At 40.5% G+C, this 24,089-nt stretch overlaps 1 pseudogene; it reads right to left on the reverse strand.

Annotated features, from left to right (window-relative positions):
• Window positions 1–1,518: 1,518 nt before the first annotated feature.
• On the reverse strand, window positions 1,519–23,649 carry LOC106983988 (mitochondrial-processing peptidase subunit beta-like; annotated as a pseudogene).
• Between the last annotated feature and the right edge of the window lie 440 nt (window positions 23,650–24,089).

Raw genomic sequence — 24,089 nt, forward strand, 5'->3', positions numbered from 1 at the left:
TCATGATAATGTTCTTTCATTCTTTTACTTTGAACCTTTTTGTGTCCCTAATTTTTATTTTTTTAAAATGTTTATTTATTTATTTTGAGACAGAAAGTGCATGCAAGTAGGGGAGGGACAGAGAGAGAAGATGCCAAGCAGGCTCTGATGCAGAGCTTGATCTCACAAACCATGAGATCATGACCTGAGCCAAAGTCAAGAGTTGGATGCTTAACTGACTGAGCCACCCAGGTGCCCCTGAGTCCCTAACTTTTAGTTGGGTGTCTTGTAAATAGCATATAGGTGGATTTGTTTCTTTATCCAGTCTGACAGTCTTTGACTTTTAATTAAAGAATTTATGCATTTACCTTTATTGTGATTACTGGTATATTTGAATTTATTTTGCCACTTATATTGTGTTTTCTCTTTACCTGTTTATATGTCCTTTCTTTTTTATCATGTTATTTTGGATTTAGTTTTTTTTCCTCATTTAATTTTCCCTTAAATAATTGGAAATTATATCTCTATTTTTATTTTTAAATGATTCCCTAGAAATTATAGAATGGATTTTAATTTAGCAATTCTAAATTTCATTCATTCATCTATTCCTTTCTCAAATGATATAAACAACCGAAAATGCTTTAATTTGGATTAACCTTTCCCAACTTAAGAGTATTTACTATAATTATCCAATACTTTAATTCTTCTAGTCATTAACCTCTCAAATTACAATGTTGTTTTAGATTTACCCACTTATTTAATGTTTTCTTGTCTCAGCATTTCTTCTTGCATCTCAGACTTCCCTGGGGCTCATTATTCTTTCTTGTGTACATCCCCTAGAAATTCCTTTTGAAAAGGTCTTTCAATTTTTATTTTCTGAAAATGTCTTGATTTTATTCTTGTTACTGATGGACAATTTCTATGGTAATATCATTCTTGATGGTTATTTCCTTTCTGCTTAAAAAATTCCATTATGCTCAGATTTTTCATTGTACCTGTTTGGAAATCAGATGTCAATCTAACTTGTTCCTTTGCCAGCTGCTTTTAAGATTTTCTTTCTTTTTCATTTTCTTTTATTCTTTTTCCTTCCTTTTCCTCCATCTCTCTCTCTCTTCTCTTTCCTTTCCTTTCCTTTCCTTTCCCTCTCCTTCCTTCCTTCCTTCCTTCCTTCCTTCCTTCCTTCCTTCCTTTGATGCTCTGTAGTATCATTACAATGTAAGTATAAGTTTATTTTTATATAAGAAATACAAGAAACTTTTATTTCTTTTTATTCATTTTGCATGGGATTCATTGATTCACCTGAGGTTTTCTGTCTTTTATAAATTTATAAAAATTCTTAGTCAACATCTCTTTGAGTACTGCCTTCTTCTACATTTTCTCTATTATTTATTTCTTGTACTTTGATTCGATAATGTTAGATATCTTAATTATAGTCTCCATGTCTTCTTTCTTGAATATACATGTCCATTTTAATTTTTTTCTTTAAAGTTTAATAGCCTAAAAATGTCAGATTTATGTTAGTCTTATAAGTAAATGTATTCAAATATTTTTGATTAAGAGCATTTTAATCACAAACCAGCATATGTTACTGCAAATCCAGTTAAAATCTTGCACAATGGAACCAACGGCAGCAATAGTTGGGCTCTTACCCTAAATGTATTTGGTACACACTTCTTGAACTTTCTCAGCATCTGCAGCATTGAGTCCAGATTTTCCTTTGGTATACCTTTGCATTGGGTCCAACTTCAAGCTCAGGGATGGGAATTCTTCCATTATAGCATAACATTTACCTACCAATATCTTTACAAGTTGGACTTGAACATTAGATTTGCAACAACATGTTTGTTTTTAGAATAATTTTGGCTTGTGCAATTTTACTTTCAGCGATATGCATACACAGTCACATCTAATTCTTTTTGAACAATACATAACATGTCTGTAACAATGGCTGATTCACAACTCACATAGATGCCCCACAATCCTATATCTGTGTAGGAAGTATGGAAAGACTGGAAGCTATGGCATAATTTGCCATGACAGATGAACTTGGCTGGCTGGCCAGATAGATTTATTCCTTCTCTGCAATGGCAATTCTTAGTTGCCAATCAGCATATTTACAACTATGAAAGAGATTGTATCTGGATGTGCCCAACCAACAGCTTCAGAAACAGCTCTTGCAAGATGTGCCAAAGCCAATCTTATTGTTCCTCATTCAATTCTTACTTCCTATGAATTTGCAAGTAGGCAGACTTTGTATTTCTCCTTTGTGTGTAGACAAAAAGTCACCAAAATGAAACTTTGCTAACTCAAGCTGTTCATCATAGGAAAATCCTCCAGTTACAGCAAGGACTATTCTTGGCCCTTTATAATATGTGGTTACATAGTTCACTAAGTCTATGATTTTTAGGTTTGATATTTTCCATTGGTCCCCAAATTGCCCATCCAAGTGCAGTATTTTGATAAGTTGTGACATGTAGATAATAAAAAAACAAGTTCTTATAAATTTGCTTTCACGTCCTTCCATACTTACGTTCAATCTCTGTTTCTCCGAATGTACTTTTTTTTTTTTTTATTATATCAACAAGAATGTCTAAGGCTCTTGGCAAATCTTTAAAGAATTTTTTGGCAAAGATGTGGTCTACTTTCTGGATGTATAGGTATTGAAATGAACACCCATGTTTTCATTTGAAGTTCCAGATCTAATTTAGGTCTCTTTTGGGTGCCCTTTAAATCCGTATGGTCTAGAGAATAAAATATTCCATTATTCATCTTATTTTCATTTAAGTTTCCAAGATCAATCAGTCAGAACCCAGCTGTATATATCAAGAACCTAGAGCCTTCAGAGGCAAGTGAGTCCATTTCCAAACATGTTATTCATGTGTTGGAAACATCTAAAACAACTTGTGTAGTGGCCTGTGTATTTCACAATCTGTTCTTTTCAAATTATAATGACTGCCCAATGGCACCTCTGACCAGGAGCTTCTCAGTGAAACACCAGAGCCATGGGCAACAGCAGTGTTCAGATGTCCACTGTTACCCTCCCCTCTCCATGGTTTAACTTCCAGTTAATTTTTTTTCAATTTTGCTTTCCCTCTTCTGCTCTTGAGTAACTCTCCAATTCTTTCTTCCAGTTCATTAATTCTCTCTTCCATTGTATCTAATGCTATATTTGTCTACTGAGTTTTTCATTTCATTCATTATGTGCTTTTTTTTTTTCATGTGGAAGTTCTATTTGGTTCTTTTATCAAAGCTATCTGATCATATTTCATAGTTTCCATACCTTGTTATACTTCAAATATTCTTTTTAAAAAATAAGTGTATCAAACTTATTTATTTTATATTTCTTAATTGATAATTCCAGCATCAGTCATTTTTTGTAGCTATATCCTGTTGTTCGTTATTTCTACTTATTCTCATTTAAATGACTTGTTTCCTCTTGTATTTTATATTTTTATATTTCAACGCATTTATAATTACCTGAGGAAAATACTTGAGGCTTCAGTTTAAGGTGTGTGTATATACCTGGGAAAGCATTAGTAATCTTGAATTACTTTAAATTAAATTTTAAGTTAGGTATTTGGGGACCACATATGTAGTGTGAATTCTAGATTTTCATTCTAAACCCTCATGAGAACCATTTGTGAATAGGAATTTTAGACTCTACTCAGAATCAAGATTGAGACGAAAATATTTCTTTACTATTTTCCTTTGTGGGAAAGACTTTCTTCTTTTGGTTTACCCTTGCATTAAAAATGTCACCTTCTGGGTCCTGGCCTATTTAGGGATTTATTTTCCTCTCTTCACCCTGCTGAGAGCCTAGGGATTGCATCTTTACTCCTGCTTGGTTTATATTAAAATAAAGACTCTAGGCCACCAGGAATAAGTAAATGTCTTCAGGGTCCCATTGCTTCCAGTGGTTACCTCTGAAAACTTGTGCTTTCTGGTATTTTTAGATTCGATGATTTCCATTATTTTTCCTAACAGCTCATTTAAGCATTTTACATTTTTTATCCAGCATTTTTAGGCACTGTAAACCAGGGGGATTCTTCATGATATTTATTCCCTAATATTGTGGGAAGTGGAAGTTTGGGCAGTATTCTTAAATACTCTAATTCACAAAGTTTCTATTACAAAGTAAGCTGAATTGAGGAATTGATAAAGTTCTCCTCCTGCATCAATAAAAAATCTTCTGAACACATCAGACACAAATACCTTAGCTTTTGGGGCCAAGTTATCATTGTACCTTATTATAGCAAGGTTGCTACTGTCCCAGTGCAACCCTGGACAACTTGTGCCATAGAAGACAGACTAAATATAGAGAGAATGATAGGGAACAGTGTCTGGTTCGTGGATAAGCACCCAGCATAAGTTACTTATTTGGAGCTTCAAAAACCTAATGAAGTGGGTGGCACTGCTTTCATTTATAAATAGGAAAACTAAATCTCAATGATGTTAAGTAACTCATCAGAAGGACACAGAAGGAGCTGGAACGTTCTGAAAGATCATCCAGGAATATCTTCTTAGAGCAGGCCTTCAGGGGATCCTGTAAGTCAAGAATTTACTCATTTATCAATACATCCATCCACCCATGTGTGAATTCGTTCAGTAAGCCTTTCCTGAGAATTTTCCTTGGGTGCGACACTGTGCTAGATACTGACATACAAAAATGAATACGACGAAAAGCTTACGTTCTCATATGGGAAGACATATAAGTAATTATAATATATTGCGGTGAGTTAAATGATAGGGATTATGAGAACATTGGGAGGGGCATCACCACTGAGAGCAGCTCATGTAGAGCTTTGGGGTGGGAAAAGGGAAAGTGGCTGCTGATTGAAATGGGTGGTAAGATGGAGGAACATTAATAGCAAGTAAAGGTGGAACAGTCTTTTAGGAGCTGGCTGATAATTTTTCTCTAAAAAAGGGAGGGAAATAATAACTTAAAACTACTGCCTTTGAAAAAGATTTATTCTTTTTTGAAAAAAATTTTTTAATGTTTATTTATTTTTGACAGAGAGAGAGAGAGAGAGAGAGAGCATGAGTGGGGGAGGGGCAGAGGGAGAGAGAGACACAGAATCCGAAGCAGGCTCCAGGCTCTGAGCTGTCAGAACAGAGCCCGACGCGGGGCTCGAACCCACAGACCGTGAGATCATGACCTGAGCCGAAGTCGGACGCTCAACCGACTGAGCCACCCAGGCACCCCAAAAAAGATTTATTCTTTACAGTTACCAGTACGAAAGCTGTCGCAGTTCAAGTTTAGCCACTTGCTAGATGGAACAAATCAGTAATGGTTTGGTTATCCACTTGTGATCTTTTCTGGAATTGAAACATCACACAGAGGAAAGACTTGTCGGGTACAACTGCTTATAACTGCACTTTCCTCTTGATTGTTCAAGCCCTTCTATCAGGAGTTCTAATCCAATTTTCTCATACCCCATCTCCCTACTGGCCAACAAAGTTTCCATGCTGGGCCTTGCAAAATTAAGCTATAAGCTTTTCTTCCACCAAAGGTTCAAATCTGAGCACGGATGTCAGAGTTAATCCAGTTACCCTGGCATTCTTAAACCCTTAGAAAAGTAGATTTGTCTTGCTGTCTTTTTAATGGTGTGGAGTTTTCCTCTGCTCAGCAATTTTCTTCACTTTCTTCATTATACCTAATTGGGTTTATCTTTGTCTGAACCAACATGATGGACAGACCTTTTGGCAAGCGGACTGTGTTTATTTCTAGGGCTTAAAGTGTGGGTCATAGACATTGCTAGAGACTAAATATCCACTGGGAATCCTTATCCCACTCTAGCTGTTTGTTCTGAAAACAAAACTGTCATCAATGACCCTGGAAAACAGAACCTGGAGTTTTAAGGATGTTGTAGAAGTTACATGATATTACAGCTAAACCGAGTATGCCCAGTGGTGTTAATTGGGGTCAACTTCCAACACGCTTTTGAGGTCTGATTGCTACCACTACAGCCTAAGTCTCTTAAAGGCTGCATACTTATCAGTAGTCTAACCCAATCCCTGGTCTTTTAGATAAGTCACTTACCATTATAGTTGAACATAGAATTTGATATTGGGGTCTTCCCTCCCTAAACTTTTGCTGAATGATCGCTAATGAGAGCTTTATATCCATAATGCTTGGCAATACAGTTTGGACAGGACAGAAAGACATGTATCAAATCCTCACTCTAACACTTTTTAAAGATATGGCCTTGGGCAAATGACTCAACCTTCAATAACTTCATCATGGGCAAAACTGGACAATAGTGTTCACCTCAAAGGTTTCTTGTGAGGACTAAGTGAAACGTATATAAAGCACCTAGCATGGGGCATGGCTTAGAGTAAGTGCTCAATAAGTAAAGTAAGGCATGCCATTCTGATTTCCTTACTAACAAGGGCATCATGTCTGAGGTTTTACCAAGAATAGGTTGCTAACTGATTGCCAAGAAGAGAGAGACTACATATTTAGGTTTAAGTTTTTATGGAGAGTAAGAATGACAAGTCCACCTGGAAGCTGGTAGACTGATTCCCTCCACTCACCTCTGCCCAGTCTTTGGCAAACACTATGCAATATCGCAAGAAATATCAAATAAAGGGGAAGACCTTCAGAAGGTGAGAGAAGTTGAAATTATGCCATTGATTTGCAGCCCTGGTCCTGTCTGTTGCTGCAGCCCAGGTCCATCATCCCCCATTGTGAACAGGTCTCTGTCGCCTGTAGTGCCTCTTCGCTTCTCACTCCAGCATTCTTGAGATCACTTTGTCTCGTGTGCCTGAAGTTGGGTCCTACACTCAAGGAGCTCTGCTGGGGGTGATGCCGAAGAGTGACGATAAGAAGAGCCCAGCCACATTTGTGTGCCGATGCCTAGGAACAATGTGAGCCTAGGAACGACGGCCACGAGACAGCACCTCTGTCCTCAAATTGCTCACCACGGTTCACTACATGAGACAGACCAGCACACGGGCAGTGCCACACAGCTTTTATATAAGATTCTAGGAGCCACAGCCTACCCTCTGGGGAGGCCAGAGATAGGAACGTCCATGCTCAGAGATAAAGGTGTGAATAAGGAGTCGACCAAAGGGGCTGACACGTGTGCCCATGGGTGCACGTGCCCCTGTGTGCTTAGTGGGATATAAAGCGGGGGTGGGAAAGTGGGGAAGAGACGAGAGAAGGAGCATTTGGAAAATGCTTCTGGTGTGGAGATACATGTTATGCAGTGGTACTCAGAGGTGAGAAGAGCAAGGGATGTTTGAGGAACTCTTTGCCCAAGTGCTTGGTGCCTCACCTCTCTGGTGGCTTGTGAGGGGGTTCTGTTGCCTATTGGAGATTCCTTGGTGACCTGCCCAGCAGCAGTGTGGAGGATCCCTCTTCTCTGAAGACCCACTGTGAGAGCTAAGTCCTTTTTTCACTTCGTCTCCTTGGTATTTGTTTCTTCTCTTCTCTCCTCCATCCCCCTTTACTTCCCGAAATGTTTCTACTGCAATTCTGTGCTATGTCGAGGAGTTTGCTGCCACGTGGGGCTCTAAGGAAACCGCAGATCAGGTCTGATCTCACCATTTGTGGGCTCGTGTGTTGGGCTCTGTGCCAACAGCTCAGAGCCTGGAGCCTGTTTCAGAATCTGTGTCTCCCTCTCTCTCTGCCCCTCCCCTGCTCGTGCTCTGTCTCTCTCTGTCTCAAAAATAAATAAACATTAAAAAAATAATGATATAAAAGAAGGGTTTTTTTAGGGTGCCTGGGTGGCTGACTGTTTAAGCGTCTGACTCTTTATTTCGGCTCAGGTCATGATCTCACAGTTTGCCAGTTCGAGCCCTGCCAAGCCTGCTTGGCATTCTTTCTCTCCCTCTCTCTCTGCCCTCTGCTACTTGTGGGTGCGCACGCTCTCTCTTCCCTCTCAAAATAAATAAATAAACATTTCTTTAAAGAAGGTTTTTCTTTAAGCTTCTGTGTTCAGAAAAGAAACCAGTGTTTTTTTTCCCTATATCCCAGTTCTGTCTCTCAACTTCTGACTAAAACTGTTTTACAGTGACCTGAATCCTGGCTAAGAAAAGCATCCATAATCCACCATTCACAGAAATATCTCTGCAACAATGTCAATCTCCCTCCTTCTTTCATTTTCTCTTTCTCTTTCTCTTCCCAACCTCTCTCCCCTCTGTCTCCTTCTCTCTAGCTCTCCGTCTCTCTCCCCTTCTCTTCTCCCTCCCAACACATGCATAAGTTCGCTTTAACTGTCTCTCCTCAACTTTCAAAGCTTTAACAATGACCATTGTATGTCTTTCTAAAAGTGTAACCAATATGTATTGAGATTCTAATATGCTATGTACTATATATACATATATATTCATATATATAAACTCATTTAATCCTTGAAAAAATTATGAGAAGTAAATGTGATTATGTCTACTTTTTTAATGAGAAAATTAAAGATCAGGGGTATAAAATAATTTGGCTAAGATCACCAGCTAGTATCTAGCTGAGAATTCATTCAAGTCTGATTCAAAAGCCCAAATCAAGTCTGACTCAACAAGAACACAATATTTCTTTTGTATTTTATAAATTATTTTTTTCTGATTATGAAATGTTTATGTAGAAAAACTCAAAGATACAGAAAAACAAAGATATACTACATCCTAACTTACTATTAACATTTTATGGTTTGTGTTCGACTTTATCTTACACAGTCTTAAATATATATATTTACAAAATTAGCACATATAAGTGTGTGTATATATTTTTCCAGCTTGAGATATATATAATAATACACACACGTATAATCTTGTGTAAGTTTAGGGTATATAATGTGATAACTTGATACACATATATATTGCAAAATGATTACCAAAACAATGTAAGTTAGCACATCTATCACCTCACATAATTATCGTTTTTTGTACAAAAGTTTTGGTGAAAATATTTAAGTTCTACCTTCTTATTAAGTATACAAAGTCTATTGTTAATATACTAGTTGTTAGACCCCCAGAACTTATTCATCTTATAACTGGAAGTTTGTACCCTTTGACCAACGTCTTTCCATTTACCCCAATCCTCAGCTCCTGGCAACTACCATTCTACTTTCTATTTCTTTTTTTTTTTTAAGTTTATCTATTCATTTTGAGAGAAGAGAGAAAGAGCGTGCACACATGAGCAGGGGAGGGGCAGAGAGAGAGGGAGAGAGAGAGAATCCCAAGCAGGCCCCAAGCTGCCAGCATGGAGCCGGACATCGGGCTCAATCTCATGAAATTGTGAGTTTATGACCTGAACTGAAATCAAGAATTGGACCCTTAAGCGACTGGTGCCCCTCTACTTTCTGTTTATGAGTTTGGCTTTTTAATTCCACATGTAAATGATATCATAAAATATTGTCTTTCTCTAACTTATTTTACTGAACATAATATGTATGTATAGATTATACACATATATACATAATTTCCTACAGATTAATTTCAAGCTAAATTTCACCTATTCACACTCTTATCTGAAGTATATAAAATCATCCCATTGAACCTCTTCTAACAATAACCTCTTAAGAAATGTTTGTCAGTTGTTTGTTGATAAACAATTACATCACTGTTTAGATTCGTAATTCTTGGATTCCTAGTAAATTGAATATTTTTCAAATGTTTATTGATCATTTATATTTCTTAATTTCCTTTTCTTTTAGAGCAGGGGTTGGCAAACTACAGTCCATGGGCCAAATCTTGTCCTCGGTCTGTTTTCGTAAGCAGAATTTTATTGGGACACAGCCACACCCCTTTCACATATGTATTGTCTGTGGCTGCTTTTGTGCCTTTTTGCAGAGTTGAGTAATTGTCACAGAAACAGTATGGTCTGCAAAACCTAAAGAAAAATTTCCATCTGGACCTTTACAAAAAAGTTTGTTCACCCCTGCTCTAGATAATAGACTCCTGTACTGTTAATCTCCTGTTCCCTTGATCTTGGATTTTCAATACTTTTCTCCTATGTCTTGAGTTGATTTTTTTCATGCTGCTCATCCTCAGTAAGACAAATGTCTCCAGACTATGTGTTTGCCCATTAGCAGGATGCAGGGATTTCCTTTGATTGTCCTTGCTGAACACCAGCCTTCTGGTTGAGTCCTTTCGCAGGTCTACAAAAAAGTGATTGTACATTTTAGGCCTAATTCCCAGTGTCCAGATGGTGCTCATATAACCTGGCTCTGGGATTCTAAGAGAAGATTTCCTATCTCCATCCACAGTTTGTTTCACTTATGTAAACCATTTATGAAATTTCTATTACTTCTGAAAGGCATTAGAATATAATTTTTAGAAGCACGGATTCTGGAATCATATTGTCTGGTGAAAGTATTAGGTCTACCACTTACTAACCGTGAATTTGGATAAATTGCTTTTACTTGTTTGTCAGTGTCCCTCATCTGTAAAAATCATGGGGATTGTGCTATTGCCTTTCACATAAGGCTTGTAAGTAAAAGAGTGCTCAGTGGGATATCCATGGGCTCTTCAACATTTCCCAGCCTCCCTTGCTATTATTGGGGTCATGTGACTAGTTATGGCTAATGGCCTGGGAGCGGAAAGGTCACGTGTTATTTCAAGACTGCAGCAGGTGAGAGCTAGTTTGCCTTCTGCGTCCTTCTTCTCTACCACAGGGCCCTTGAGTGGTATCTCTAGATGGAGGGGTCCTGAATCCTTGAGTTCCCAGATGAAGGAGAGTCTCTACTTACCCAAATCAAACTTTGAGTGAGCAAGAAATAAACTTGTGCTGTGCCAAAGATGGAGATTTTGGAGTTATTTATTTTATTTTTGCCACAACACAGCTTATGCTATTCTGACTAATGAAGGGTTGTTCTAAACACTAATTACTATATAAAAAGCACTTGAATGAATGTCTAGCATATTAAGTGCTATAGAATGTTTTCCTCCTTACCCCTCTTCTTTTTATTAAAAAGACCATAATTCTTAGCATGGACTCTTTTGCTTTCCACTAACATCTTTATTCCTCTACTTACTGCTCTACTTATAAAGAACCACCTGCACAAGGATGCATTTAACACACACACACACACACACACATACACACACATTGAGTTGTCTTAGAGGTTAGTAGTCTACAAGTCTGTCTAGAATATGACTTAAAGTAAGTTTTAAGTAAGTCTTTTTTTCTTTTTTAATTTTTTTTAACATTTATTTATTTTTGAGACAGGGAGAGACAGCATGAATGGGGGAGGGTCAGAGAGAGAGGGAGACACAGAATCGGAAACAGGCTCCAGGCTCTGAGCTGTCAGCACAGAGCCTGACGCAGGGCTCGAACTCAGGGACCGCGAGATCATGACCTGAGCCGAAGTCGGATGCTTAACCGACTGAGCCACCCAGGTGCCCCAGGTAAGTCTTAAATATGACTCTGTGTCTGTGTGTAAGAGAAAGGAATGTGAGTGTCTTGCTACCTTCTCTCAGGTTGCTAGGATTTCTCTGTTTCATGTGGGAATGCACAGGCAGACTAACATTTTGTTTTCCCAATACACTTCCATTCACCTTACGGTTAGTAGAAATTTCTCCCAGATGCTGCAGGAGGCTGTTTTTATCTCTCAGTGTTAATTATTTTCATCTTTTTCTGAGTCTTCATTGAGTCTTTATCAAACCATCAATCATGTTTCTGACCTCCACTGGTATTCTTTCACTCATGCCTCGTACACAGATTACATTCAGTCCATACATTCTTCATAAAGTTATTTTCATTCCAAAGCTGTTTGCTTTGATTACTCTTTCATTAGTTGGAACATGGAACACAGGAGAACAGATACGATTAAGAAAGTTGTTGAAGTTCAGTATTTTCTATCCCCTATATTGTTGCTCATTTCAAATAGCAAGCCATCCTTTGTTTCTTCTTGGACATATCAGGTGTGCACAATCTAACATTCTTGTTCTTGGAAAATGTGACCCTATTATTCACTGTCTACATCTGAACTCCAGCTCTCCATGCTGTTCTGGAGTCAGTAGGTTTAAGGAAGTAGAAATGGGCCAACGATTTAATTTTGGGTGGAAAAATGAGCAGAGGGAAAATCATGAAAGTCTTTAAATGCCAAAGTAAGGACTTTGCATGAAGTAAGAAATCTAGAAACCTAGACGACAGTAAAGAGGAGGAAAATGAGGAGGCCCAGAACAAGGTGAGTAGAATTATAGATGTCGCCTCACCCATGAGCACTTGGTTTACCCATTCACCCCTCAGGGAATAGAGAGGAATGACAGGACAGTTGTGAGGAAGGTAGAACTGATAATACTTGGTATCTGGTTGGAAAAACCACTGGGCAATTCTAGGTTTCTGGCTTGAGTCACTCTGAGTGCTGCTGTTATTGATCCATCAAAATTCAGCCCACGAGAGGCAAAGAAGATCTTTGGGGAAGACAGTTTCTCTTTCCGATGTGTTGTGTTTGAGATGTCTCTAGGACATCCTGTTGGGATGTCTGAAAGGTGTTTGGAGCTCAGAGAAGGTAGTCAGAGGAGGGAGGAGTGGAGAAGTAGCTCAGAAACCTGCAGTGTAGGCAAGAGAGCTGAGAGACAGCAGTGCTGCTGATGGAGCCCTGAGGCTGCTGGGACCTGAGGAATAGCAGTGGTATTACTAAAGGATAGCGTTAGTCTGCGGTGCCCATGACACCCTGGGGATTCCTGGAGATTCTAAAGGGGGAGAGAATCTTAATGGAGAAGAAGTAGATGTTCAGCTGAGGTTGATATGCCCTGATGTTCAGCTGATGGGGCTCTGGAGCCAGCAAAAGCTGACATATCAAAGTGATCTCATTAGTACCTACATGCGGAATGGCTTACCCCCGGAACATTCGTTCCCCCGGGGATCATCTTCGTATTCAGTAACAGAAAAGGCCTCCTGTTCTCTTCAAAGCACTATGCTGGTCTTCTTCCTCTTTCATCCACACAGGCTATTGCCCCATATGGAGGCAGCATGTTATGAAAAAAACAGGGACTCTAGAAACGTTCAATTTAGATCTAAATTGTGGGGAGAAACTTACTAGGTAAAACTGGCAAAACCGCTTTGCTTCTCTGAGCCTCCATTTCCTCAATAACCTCACATATTGTTGAGAAGATTAGAAGATAATATAAAAACATTTGACACAGCTGGCTTTCTTTCTTTGTTTTAATTGACTGGTACTTTTATGATTTTGATGTCAGGTTGTCATCCAGGGACCTTTTTCCCCCCCACAAAAGAGCACCAATGTACCACCTTCTGGCAAAGTTTCCAGTGCTTTTCACTGGGGTCCAAGAACCTTACCTTCATTTTAATGAGTGTTGGTTTTAGCTTCTTTTCAGGTGTATATCTGATAGGCTCTGACTAATTAAACAGGATCCTCTTTCACTTTGATGAAGTTCCAGGAAAACATTTAACAAAACAGATGGATTCCTTCCCCCTTTTATGTGGACCTTGGAAACTACATTCAAATCCTCTGATAGTTCAGTTTTGTCTGATGCAACTTCGTTTTTCTGAGCACCACGGACAGTGATCACTGCTGCCTCTGTTTCTCTTTCGGCTCATGAAGGTCTTGTCTATCTCATTCATCTCTTTGAGACTTGCGATTTCAAATTCCTCTTTTATTTATCCCTGTGCTGATTGATTGAACTTTACATCCTCTCAATAGTTCTTGGTTTGGGGACTTCTGTGGATTCCTCTAATCTTTTGTAAATGGTATAGCCATTTTGTTGATAAAAGGTAGGGCTCTGTCCACCAAAACACTTGTGGTCATGGTTTGGTTGGCCTCGTTGAGAAAACCAGTCTTCTAAATGTTCTCAGATGAATTTCAGTGGTTCTCATATTCTCTATTCAGATTCTTCAAGCTGGATTCTTAAATTATGTGGCTCCTTCCCTTTGTCATTGTTAGTCTAGGACCAAGGGCATTGAGTACACTTGGGAAGGCTGACTCACAATCCCTGACCTTGGACCTCAGAGATACGATAAAGGTGAAACTTATGTATTGGAGGATTTCCAAAGCAATAGGGAAGAACCGTTATCTTTGGCCAGTCTTTTCGATTTTCCAGGAAAATGAGCCATTACCACAACCTGTCTCATTCATGCCATTGTTTGATAGCTCTCTGTCCCTTTCAAGAGTGAAATACTTAGTATTTTATATCCTAAAGTGACCTGTGTCAGACTATAGGGTACTTTGTTTTATCTTAACTACTTTTACAAAAATGACTGAAGGTACTATCCTCCTGGGCATCTTTCCTTCCAAGTCCTACTGCTCTAAATTACTTTAAAATTAATAATCGGTGGAAAATTATTTTACAATTTCTGCAAACAGCACGATAGCCTACTGAAAGGCTTTTAACACAATCATGGCCTCCTTTTTTTTTTTTTTTTTTTTTTTTTATCTCTGGAGTTGCCCCTCTGTTTTCTGAAGTTACTTTAAGGATCATTTTTCAGAAGGAAAACAACATGGCCTATAAACCACTTCCAAGCCTGTTTATCCAGAGCTGAGAGCGAGGACACTATTCAGTGTGAAAAAAGGAATTAATTTCATGGGTATTAAGCAGTAGTTCCAGGATTCACCTTCTGGGACCAAGTATCTCAGGCCACTGTTGTATAAGAGGATACTGACACAGTGCCGCTGGAGAAGACAAGAGGTTGGATTGAATACTGCTGGGTTTGTTTCTTGGATAAATATTTGGAAAGATGCACCCTTCACTTTTCATCTTTTCACCTGTACACCTGATTAAACATCTATAAAAATGACTGCAAAGTTGAATGATCACCACAATGAGGACCAGATGCATTGTACCTCCTGGTGGAGAGAAGAGGGGTGGGAGACTAGCATGGGGGATGACAAGGAAAAGGAAGACAAATGGGGCAGCTAGAGATGTGCCTCAGGAGAAGCCTGGGGAGATTATTCTGGAACCTCCTCAGTCTCTGAACTAGACCAGGCAGGTTCAGGGTAAGCCAAGAACTCATAAACACCACTGGTAAGTGAGTTAATCATTTATTTGAATACGGAAACTATGCACAGGCGGCAGGGTTAAAGGTTAATGGGCAGGGTTTCAAAAACAATTTCATTAAGTAGACAGTAGTGGACTACAACTAATGTCTTGTGTTCCCACGTTAAAGCAAGAAATGGATTCAAACAAATGAATGCATCCTGGATTCAAAATTATAAAAAAGCTATCACTGAGAAATCGAGGAAAGCTGAAATCTTAAAATAGAAATAAAAGCACCATATAGTATGAAATCAGTTCAACTCAATGTCATACTTGCATCGTGGCTGTACATGGTGTATGCATGGAAAAAAAAATCAATGAAATTGTTTATAGTACCAAGAATTCCCTACAATGCAATTAATTCACCTGTACCTTCAAACTGGAAAGAGCAGGAAAACAATGACACCTTCATTACTTACTAAAATTAAGGTATATGTTTTAAGGAACTGGAAGTAAATCCATCTGTTACGTTCCACCCCAACCCCCAAAAATCAAGTGGACTGAAAATGGATTGCTAACCACCACAACCACCACAACAATAGCAAACACTCAGTAGAGACCCTATTCCAAAGTTTGTTTGTTTTTTTTTTTACATATTTGTGCATTTAATCTTCAAGCTAATCTTCAAGCTTCAAGCTTCTCACATAAAACTCTGTAAGATAGGTAATTATTGTCCTCATTTTACAAAGAAAGAACGGAGGCACAGAGAGGTTCTTTTACTTGCCCAAGGTCATACAACCAGTTAGTGGCACGATCTGGGTTTGAATCAAAGCACTTACGCTCTAGACTGCTGTGGACCCTTACTTCACTCCTTCACTATGGTACTGTGAAATGAGCTGAAGTGAGCTTAGGGAAAAAAAATACCGTAAAATTACTAGATAAGGAGTATTTCATTCCATCTGGAGTATTCAAGGAAGACTATAAAGCAGGCACCATGTGAGTTGAATAAATGAGTTGGATGTCAGCAGGTAGAGAAGAAATGAGGTCATGAAGGATGGGGTGGGTCTGCATGGATGGATGGAAAAGAAGGAGGGTGTTTCAGATGAGAGAAAAGGAGGAGAAACAATAGAGGAAGACAATTTGGGGAAATGGTGAATATACCAGTTTGGCTGCAGAAGACAAATGTAGTGCTGACACAGGAGATAACCTTGGAAAAGCACAGCCGGTAGAGGGATGAATTTGATCCCTAAGGCAGTGGGGAAGCTATTGAGAACTTTTGAACTGGTAAATGACATGAATAAAAAACCTTCCTGGCTTCCTCTAGATCAAGAATGGGCTTGGAGACTTGGAAACCAATCCTGCCCCCAAACGGAATTTAATTAAAAGTCAAGCCCAAATATACAGCACGGTTTCAAGGGTCTCAAATCTTCATGGTACAGTGATGTTATTTTATTTACTTTCCTTTTTCATGTAAAAGCATTGTGGTAGGTCCTAAGAAGATATTAATGATAAAAACAAACAAAAGTAGCTTTGTCCTCAGGGAACTAACAATCTAGTGGGAGAAGACATAATGTACAAGACAAAATAAGTAAAAATAATGTATGAATGTTAGATAGTGATAGACAGATAGATAGATAGTGAAAGAAAGGGAGAAAAAAAAAAAAACAAGAAGGGAAGGGGGGACAAGAACAGTGAAGGTGTTGAATTTTGGACAGGGTTTCCAGAGCAGACCTCTCTAAGAAGATGACTTTTGTTTTTGGTTTTTAAATTTTTTTATGGTTTATTTTTTGAGAAGCAGAGAGACAGAGGGGGAGCAGGGGAGGGGCAGAGACACAGGGTGACACAGAATCTGAAGCAGGCTCAGAGCCTGACGTGGGAGTCAAACTCACGAATTGTGAGATCATGACCTGAACCGAAGTCAGATGCTTAACTTCCTGAGCCACCCAGATGCCCCAAAAGATGACTTTTGAGTAAAGACTTAAAGAGATTAAGGAGAAAGCTGTGTGGAAGAAGAGCTTTCTAGGAAGAGGGAAGTACAAGTGCAAAGGTGGTTGAGTGGCTTGAGTACAGGGTATAACAAGGGTGAGATTAACAACGATATAGTAAGCAAGATAACTTAGAGGCAGATAACGTAGGTAGACCTACAGGTAATAATAAGAACTTAGGTTTTCCTCTGAGGACACTTTGTTTTTTAAGCAGAGGATTGACATTATCTGAAAAGGTTTCAAGGAGAAGAAAGTTATCAACTTGGTCCTGTTGCTAACGCAAGTCAGATAACTGAGAAATAAGCACTGGAGGTAGGAACACGGAGGCCATTGTGACCTTGAAGAGCAGCAAAGGTCAGAAGGAGAGAATGTAGCTGAGTGCGTTTGAGAGGCTGGACCAGTCCATTTTAGTAATTCCATTTTCTTGGCTTGACATCTTCTTAGGTGGGTACCTGGTGGAGAAAAGGTTCTTAAAAAAATAAATAAATAAAATGCTTTCATGGAGTTCTGCCTTTGCATGACTTTTATCATGTGTTCATTTGTGGATTCAAGGGTTTTCTTGCCAGTAAACTCATAAACTCATATCGATGGAGCCTGCCTTTGGGCAAAAGCATGGGAATGCAGAGAAATGGGAGATCTGACTCCAGGGGTCACTACAGTGACCTCTCCCCTCGTGCTGGAATCATGCGTCACTGTGGTGTGCATATGGCTTAGGTTGCCTCACCTCCAACCAATAGTGGGCAGGTGACTTAGGCTTGGCCAATCAGAATGCTACATTTCCTCTGTCACCGTGATTGGTTCAAGAGCCAGCAGCCGTCATCATGCCAAAAGCTCCACCTTCTAGCTACTGAATCCAATAGTGTGCTTGGCTTGGGGTGGACGGGGCATGGGGCACAGAGGAGGGAGTGGCTAGAAAGGAGAGAAATCTTTAGCTCCCCCTAGCGGCCCCAAACTGTCAATGTGCATAAGACAGGAGGCTGTGTGCCTTCCGAGGGCAAATGGCAGGTTCCATCAGCAAGCGGGCAGTTGTCACTGTGGGGAGATCCCTGGCAGAAGGGCAAGTCACACAGGGAACCTCCCTTTCCGACTTGGCCCCCAACAGCTGACTCAGTACTTTATGGGAGCGACCTCAAGAGCTGCTTGGCTGTTTTGCATTATCAGCATCCATTACAAAGCCACATGATAAATGATGGCCTGTTTCCTCACTTCTGTTTTTGAGGGCACCACAAAAGTACATCACACTCAACAGTCATGCTGGCCCAGAGTTCCCCCTGCCCCTACCTTCCCACCCCCACAACGAGTAAGATTCCCTCCAGTGCATGATTGATCACAGGAATGGCAGGACTCCAGCTGAAGCTGGAGAGGGAGGAAGGATGGGCAGTGGGATTAAAGTAGACGGAAAAGTTAAAAGAGTGAAAATTTTTATTTTTGCAATGTGCCCCTCTGCTAACCATTATTTCAAAGCTTCCTGAATGGAAACGAATCAGGAAACAGCAGTGGGACTAATAAAACCTTACAGGGAACAGCTGGGGATAGCATCGGTGATCAAATAATACCACTATTGTGTGGGGCCTTTGGTCATACATAAGCTTGGCTAATATCCTTTTTTCCCCCCAAATGGCCTCAAGTTTATTTTTTTTTGCACAATAAAAGTGTAATTCAAAAAGTTAAGTGACTTACCCAAGATCACCACCACAGTGGATCAAGACAGAGCAAAAAGTTGAAATTATGTTCTTGTAATTTAGTTTCTTTACCCCTGCAAACTGGATGTGTTTAACTTTCCTGGTTGTGCCCTTGTGTTACCCCCTCAGCCCCAGGGGGGATCCAGCTCATTTTCAGTGTCAGCTAACATGGCTAACAATGTTACTTTTGACAGAAAGCCAGAAAATGAATGTCCTAGAACAAATCCCCATTGCTTTCCCTGGTGATTGACCTCATTGACCTAGCCTGAATATTGCCTTACGCAAAAGCACTTCAGACCTAAAGACTTCTTTTTCTTTGATTTTCCATTCTTTCTCTTTGTCCTCCTGGTCCTCAATTTTTAAAAAAATTCACATTGATCTTAGCTTCTCTTTCTGATCATTTTCTCATTCATTCATCCATCAAATGAAGTCATAGGTAGCAATCTTTATTGAGCACTTACTATGGGCCAGGTGTTGTGTTAAATTCTGGAAGGACAGGGGCCCATTCTAGTTTAGGGACTAGGAAATCTTTCCCCAAGGAAGGATTGACTCTGCTGGCACTTGAGTCATGAGTAGGCTTTAGCCAGGTGAAGACGGGGCTCGAAGAGTCTTCTGGGGTAGAAGGTACACATACCTGGAGACAGTAGAAAGCAGGGCGCCTCAGGGAAGTGTCAAGATATTCAGTTAGAAGAGGAGGACTCTGAAAGATAAACTATAGAGTCAAAAAGACTGTTAAAGATTGTGAACTTTCTTCCAAGAATCATGGATAGCTGGGAGGGTTTTAAATACACATAGTTCTAGTTTCATCTCTCTCTCCCTCTCTCTCTCATCCTTGAACTGGAATGGCTATGGGAGAAAATCAAATGCTTTTTGATAAATACCTGAGTTCCCAAGCCCTGGCCACTCTCATGCCTCTTTAACCATGGGTATGAATCCTCCCCCACCCCCACCCCCAGGACCTCAGATTACAGTAAATTAATCTGCCTTCATAGAAAGAGGAGGGGGAAGTCTTAAGAGCTACTGATCATCCGATGGCTAGATCTAGTTTCAAGAGTGGCCCTGAACAGAAAATGATTAAGAGAACTCCAGGGACCAAGGCGATGCAGAGAAAGGGATTAGGGAATAAGCACAGCCAGGAAGAAACAACTCAGTCCTCAAATTCTGTGATCCAAGGCCAAATTCCACGAGTGCTTCAGAAGACACCAAGCAGGACTTGTAACTGCATGAGGAATCAAAACCCTGAGACTGGGGCTCCTTGTCTCCTGCTTATTTGTTTTGGGTGTGCCCTTTAGATTCTAGTTCTTACTCTCCACTCAGGGAGTAGAATCTTGGAACAGGCTCATTTTTTTTTTTAAACTTCTTACTCCTCCTTTTCACCCATGCACACCCCAGTTCCAAAGAACTGCCCCTGTTAAAGCCATCTTCATTATTGTTCCTACTGCTTCAAAATCATCCTTCTGCTGCCCATGGAGAATAACTGTCTTGTCTGCGGCCTCCCTGACAATAGAAGAGAGGGAATTCAAGTTTCAGGGTGACTAATCACAATGGTTCTGCCTCAGGACCTTTGCTTGGGCTGTTGTGTCAGCCTGGACCCTTCTTGAGAGATCTACCTAGCCACTTGCCTTTGTTTCTATATTACCTTCTTACCAAGGCCCACTTTACCTAATTTAAAAGCACCCACCTGCCAATCCTCCTTGCCCTACCTCCCTTGTCCTTTTTTTGCTATACATCTGAATTATAATATGCTATGTCATTTACTGATTTCTTATACTTATTGTTTATTGTCTGTTTTATCTAACTACAGTATAAGCTCACTGAGGGCACAGGTATGCCCCAAGTGTGTAGAGCAGTGCCTGGCATGTAGGAGGTGCTCATTAAATACTCACTGAGTGGAGGAATGCTCTCTCGGCCGGATGATTTTTTCCATTGCTTCTTTCACACCATGTTGGCCGTGGATGCGGATTTCAAGGGGAATGGTGTCATGCCCAGGTACCTGTACTCCAGGCTCCTCTGAATGATTCTCAACATTCAGTGAATTCTCTGTAGACACAGCAGTGAAACAAAGGATAAGGACTTGATCTCTGATAGGCATTGAGAACCAAGGAGAAAAAGTTTGATGCCAATAGCCAAATTTATAAACAAATGCTTTTAAAATGGGGAGGGGGGATTTCTGAACCCTGGAGAACTGTCCCTTGGCATGAACCCTCATGAAGTCAAGGGGTGGCAGGCCAGCAAACATTGACCACACTCCAATCAACAAGGTCAGTGAAGAATTTACAAGCAGGAAGTCATCTATTTTTAATATTGCAATTGCTTTCCTGTTTTCCTTTATTCGGTATGTTACCGCAGGAGCCCCGTTCCAAGAGTTTTGTTTGAATGCTTTCCTCTCCAATTTTTCTTTTTTAAATTTGGATGCAGCCTGATATTTCCCGAGAGCAAATGCTCTCCCATTATTTAAAGAAAACCAGGAGGCTGGGTCATCTGTCAGGCTGAACAATGCTAGACTGATGCAAAGGGTGAGGGTCACAAAGGTGGTGATCCTAAGTGGTCAGGCCGAAAGTGAGCTCTTCTGGGGAACAGTGTGAAAGGTTGCACACGAAGCAGGGAAGGGTGGGATGTGGACAGGGTGAGCCAGCCCAGAGAGGCAGGAGACTCCTTGCTGAGCTGGCAGGACTTGAAGTGAGTCCCCAGTTGTCCAGCTCCCGCCCAGCCTACCTCACCACACCCCCTGGTGCTGAAGGGAGGCATTCCTTACACACCCAAAGCAGTCCAAGCCCCTCCTGGATGTATGTTTCTGGCCAATTATCTGTTATTCAGCTGACATTTTGTAGACTTTGTATTTTTCAAGCCCCCAAATTGCAACGTTTCACAATTGTTTGATTGTAACTCAGCAATCGACCTTTGTTTGCTTTATCCTTTGGTTAGCCCTTCGCAGAGCCATGACTGGGGAACAGAAGCAAAAGCAGTCAAGAGATTTCCTGAACACAGATTCTTCATTGTAATTCATTTAATGGCGAGCTACGTCTTGGCCCTGATAATGCAATTCCCTGGGTCCCCAAATCCTAAGGCTTGTCCTCCCCTCTGTGTGGATGAAGGGCTTGGGGTTGGATTGATGGACTCTTGGTCCTTCCTGGCATCTACTCCCTGGTCTTCAGCAGGCCTCCCGGGCCCTGGGCTAGGCAGCATCTCAGCGCTGCCACATCGATCCCAAGAAAGGCACTTCCGTCTCCGAGAAGCAGCCCTGGACTTCCTGCTCTGACCTTGCAGATGTTTCCGTAACTTCTCCTAGAAATCTTGATGGTCCGGTGTCCCTGTGAGTCCTAGATTCTTGCCCCAACCTCTTTCTATGTCCCTTGTTTGGTGTCTCTGAGTCATATTCAGATGTCCAGATTGGGTTCCTTTTTGCCGATAGCTGGCTCTACCTAATTTTTCTGCTGGTGACTTCAGCAGACTTAAAAAGGAAATGGTTTCATAGAACTGAAGGACTTTAAACTCACTCATCTGTCACAAAGAGAAGGATCGACACTGCAACTCAAATAGGAATGACCCAGAATTTTTCGCATTCAAAATGATTGCAGACATTAACCCACTGATCCCAATGGAGCTGAGCAATGAGCAATGCTAACCCCATATTAGAAAAGCGAACCTGTCAAGGTTGAATCACTTCTTGTTGCTCGGGTCAGCGCAGAAGCCCAGCAAAGACCCATTAGTACCACCCTCAGAACAGGAGTCCCATTCTGTGAAAACAAAGCATTCCACCTGATAAGAGTCAAGTGTCAATAGACACTCAGTGCTATTACCTCAAGCATCTACATACTTTGAAAAACTTGTGTTATTTGAGCTAGAATTGGCTTGTTAATATCCCGTACCTTGTCCAAGAAACAGTATAGGAAAGATACACAATAAAATACAAGTTTAAAATTGAATAGCAGGGCCAGAGAAATGTAAATTAGAACAAGTTCAAAACGAAGATGAGAGAACTAAAAAGATCTTACAGAGTTACGGCAATTGAGCAATACATTTGCTTCGGTGTCCTGATGGCCAAAGCAAAGAAGGAAAGATGGTCATTTGCAAAGATATTATTATCCACTAGGAAAAAATCCTCTTTCCTCAAGAAGCAAAGCATTTTGCCTTTAGTTCTGAAGATGTTTCATGGGAGGCTTCAGAAAATGAAGTATGACTTTCATAAAGTTATCGATTTAGGATGTATCCATGAAATGAAACCTTGGGTAGCTGTAGAATCTCTCAGACTAGTTTACCGTGGTGTTGATCTATTTTAGGGGATCCATCACCCATGTTCAGGCAGAGCTGAGGTTTACACATTTTGTTAAATGTATCTAAAGGTGTCATGTGTGCAACATGCTCTGGGAATATAAGATTTAAAAGAGAGAGAGAGAGATGTGGTCTTTGACCCCTGCATCCATAGCCCAGTGAGGGGGGGCACATAAACACATGAATAATTCTCATACAAAGGAGCTTGTTGTCTTAGTGGGTTTGGGTTGTTAAACAGAATGCCTTAGGCTGGGTGGCTTATACAACAGACATTTATGTCTCACAGTCCTGAAGGTTGGTAGGTCCATGAACAGGACAGTGACAGATCCAGTGTCTGGTGAGGACCTTCTTTCTGGTTTGCAGAGGGCCATCTTCTCGTTGTATCCTCACATGGTGGAGAGCAGAGAGAGGGAGCAAACTCTCTTATCTCTTCTTATATAAGGGCACTAATCTCATTCATGAGGACTCCAACCTCCCAATCACCTCCCAAAGCTCAACTCTCCCCAATACCATCACATTCAGGGTTAGGATTTCAACATCTGACTTCTGGTGCACACAAGCATTCAGTCCATAACATAGGTCTTTAGTGTTTAGTGTTACGTTTAGTGTTGTCATAAAGTGTGAACAATAGAGCTTTGGGGTAAATTCATTTTCATAAGAAATTTTTGATACACTTATGATATAACTATGTTATGAGGCTGGACTCAGACATTTCTGAAACCACTCTAGAATAATAGCAGCTACAGACTCCAGAGTTTCCTCTCACTGACTTGGTGAGAAAGGTGCCAATCCCTAAACTAACCTCGCCAGCCAACGGTGCAGTCCTCTTGGATCTCTGGAAGCAACTTGGGCCACATGCCCACCCTGGTAGCCTGGGCTGACACCAGGGAGGTGCAGTTGTCCAAGGAAAGGTGTGGTTCGGTTGCCAAAGTAAAGGCTGCTGGGAAGCTCAGAGCCTCAAATGTCCACTACCTGCTGTTCCCTTCTTCAAACATGTCACCTGTTTACTGGCCAGGACAATTTAGTTTCTTCTGAGATACCTATGACCCAGATTCAGTGGTTTATTTAAACCTGAATTTGGGGGAGACACAATGGACATATGTCATTTACTTTTCTTCTTACTGGGAGAGAAACAGCTAACTATAAAGAAGCAACCGTTCTGCTTCCTTTTCTGGGTAAAGCAGCTTAATTTATAAAATGTTGGGCTTACCACCCTATCACCTCGCTGCGTTACCAGGCGAGCTCAGTGGAAACCCTCCGGCGTTTGTGCAATTCCTTAAATCCTGTTCCCCTATTA

Source organism: Acinonyx jubatus, chromosome B1, assembly GCF_027475565.1.
Source record: "Acinonyx jubatus isolate Ajub_Pintada_27869175 chromosome B1, VMU_Ajub_asm_v1.0, whole genome shotgun sequence".
NCBI lineage: Eukaryota > Metazoa > Chordata > Mammalia > Carnivora > Felidae > Acinonyx > Acinonyx jubatus.